Below are 3,235 nucleotides of genomic sequence, written 5' to 3'. Positions count from 1 at the left end.
TTGTCAGACGAAGACAACACATGCAGGTGTAGCGTAATTTTAAATCTAAAAATACAGTGTAAATTATCATTTCCTCTCGGAAACATAAAAAATTTAGTATTTACAACCACATTGAGTAGGTAACATGTCAAATTGACCAAAAAAATCCACTTACCATTGAGATTTGGTTAATTTAAAAATATTGTAAAATAAATATTATACCTATTATGTATTATAAGTGAATTTCAAACATTTTGAAAAAATTCAAATAATGTACCTACATTTAGAAATTATTTTATAGTTAAAAACTTTTACAATTTTCAATTTAATACATTGAACGAGGTTTCTCACAAATTGTCATTAAACAGAAATCTATAAATCTCAAAAATATAAAAGAAAATTTTTTTATCGACATATTATTATAACATTAAGTTCTAATTTGGATGGAAAACATCGATTTTATTGTATTTTATTTTACTTTTTATTGTAGGTTTTAAAATCAAAAAATATTATTCATAGAAACTCGAAATTGTTTTTTAACTACTTAATTTATTATTATATGTGATATGTTTTTGGAAAAAATTAGTTCATCAACCTGCCATATTATTATATTAATAATATTAATTTATTAGCAATATAAATAGGTATATGTAATAAAATATCGTTAGAAATAGTTTAGGCTGACAAACCGTCTCAGCTTACAATAGTTTTTCGTATACAATAAATTCCCATTGAATTTTAACTTACATTTATATGATACAATACATTTAATACATAAATACTTTTTTTTTGAAGAATAACTTAATTTAATCGTTGTAAAAACATAGAAATTATGCCAATATATTTTAGATTGAACGCTTTCAAATTCAATTTTGTAAAACAATTCACTGGGCCATTTATTGAACGCCCATGGCCCATGTAATGAGCAATTAATATTAATTAGTAATTACCAAGGATTGACATTAACGAGTTAATAAGTTAGAAGTTAAGTTAAAAGTCAAGTTGATTTTAACTTATTAACTTAACTTACTAGTTCGGTGGTTTAGTTAACTTAACTCATTTGCCTATACATTAACTTAAAATCAACTCATATTATTTTTATTTTTCCAATTAAGTTAATTTTTAATTTTCGTATTATAAATAAAAATATTTTGTTTATTACGAATTTTTGGTTTATAAATTATAATAATTATAAGTTTGAAGAATATAGAAAATATTATCAGAAAAAAAATTGGGTAAGTGAATGTCGCTCTGCTCAGCGGCGTAGATACGGTTTTTTTCTGGGGGGGGGGGTTTTAAAATATATTTATGATACAAATTACATGTTATTAGTTAAACTAAAAGTCATTTTAATTTTGTTTCAAATTGCCAATTGGTATAAGTTATAAATAGTTGCAGTAGTTTTATATTAGACTGTTATAATAATTCATAAAATAAAATCCACTCGACGTCGTTATCTCTGTTTTTGTGGATTTTATAATTAGTTATTATTTCAGTAATAGTTATCGAGGCCTACCTATGATAAAATTGTTATCGACGATAATTTTGTCGACTTGTGTTATGTTATTATTATTCGTACCACCGGCCAAAAGTCTCTTATCACAACAATTTTCCCAAAACAAAATACCAATATAAAAAAGATTTTTGTTTGGGGGGGGAGGTGGAAACCCCTTACACAAATCCAAAATACAACAATTAGGTCTCTTATCATTTTTCATTTGAAGCAATATTTCTGGTAGAAAACGTCGTCCATAATTATTTAATATTATAAAATCGTGAAATCGTACGTATTTTCTCCTTTAACCGCTTTTATTTCGAGTACCGTTTCGAAAATCGAAAAATGACCTCTAAAGTACCAGCTCAAGAACATTACCTTTCAGAAAAGATGCTACACTTGATACTTTTGAGCAAGTTTAGGGGGAGAAAAAGTGTTTACAGAATAAAAAAGAAATAAAAATCATTGTAAAATCAATACATTCCTCGCTCCACTCAGAATCTAAAATATAAGATATATTTACAAAGAACTATTTTATTGATTAGTTTATTTATTAATCTATTAATATATATAATTTAGTTTATGTATGAAGATATCAATATCCCACGATGCCACAAATTATATTCATAAATCATAATGCCTATTCATTAGGTACTCATTAGTTATTAATTATTTTTTATTAGTACAATAATAATTACCATAGATGGTTTCAAATGTAATATAGGTTCCTATGAATGATGATTACTATTCAAGTGAACTTATTTTATTAAAAAAAACCGTATAAATGCATTTTTTTTATTATTATTATAACTTAACTTATTAATTGAAGTTTTTTTTTTTTAGAAGAAGAAAATATACAATCTATATCATAGACATAATAAGTATATGTGCGATAGGGAGAGAAACAAATAAGGTGATACTTATGTTTGAGGAAAGAAGCCATCCACTGATGACACTTTCATCTTGGTTTAATTAAATGCGAGTTTAGTTATATGTTAGTATTTATATTATATATTATATATTTAGTTATAACTTATATGTAATTATTTAAAGTAATAAATCTCTGCGCCATTTACGTTTAAGTCGCCTTGGAGGGCTACCTGGGATTGTGAGGGATGATAAGTTTTTAATGAGTGGATTTGAATGAGAGGATAGACAGTTATGAATTTTTTTATAAAAACGTTTAGCTTCATCATGAATAGTATTTAAGTTACAATCTAAATGTAGGGTATGGTTTGATATGTATGGAGGTGTGTTAAATAATTTTCTTAAGGTCATATTTTGGAAAGCTTAAGTTCAGGTTTGACTTTTTAGCATTTCCCCATAGCTACAATCCGTATGTCCAAATGGGTTTTAATAAGGTTTTATACAAGAGAAATTTGATATTAATCACCCTGATTAAGCCACCCTGGCTTTGTTACCAATTAAATTCTTAAGCATACGTAGCCGATTGTTAAGGGATAGTCTTTTTTCACGTATGTTTTGAGCCCAGGTTAAGCGTTGATCGAGGGTTAGACCAAGGTATTTTACTGAAGGTGATGAACGAATAGGGATGCCATAAAGTAGTAGGTACCTTTGGGCAAGGTGCTTGTCTTAGTGTAAAAGTAGTGTGTAATGATTTATTTTGATTTACTTTAAATTTCCAAATATTGGTGTACCATCTTTCCATCATGCCTAGATGGGTTTGCAAATATGCGGAGGCCAAATATGGGTCATCGTTAATCGAGATAATCACTTTATCATCCGCGTAGTCCGCGACTG

The sequence above is a fragment of the Acyrthosiphon pisum genome, chromosome A2, assembly GCF_005508785.2.
Source record: "Acyrthosiphon pisum isolate AL4f chromosome A2, pea_aphid_22Mar2018_4r6ur, whole genome shotgun sequence".
In the NCBI taxonomy this organism is placed as follows: Eukaryota; Metazoa; Arthropoda; class Insecta; order Hemiptera; family Aphididae; genus Acyrthosiphon; species Acyrthosiphon pisum.
Note: the sequence above shows the minus strand (reverse complement) of the source record.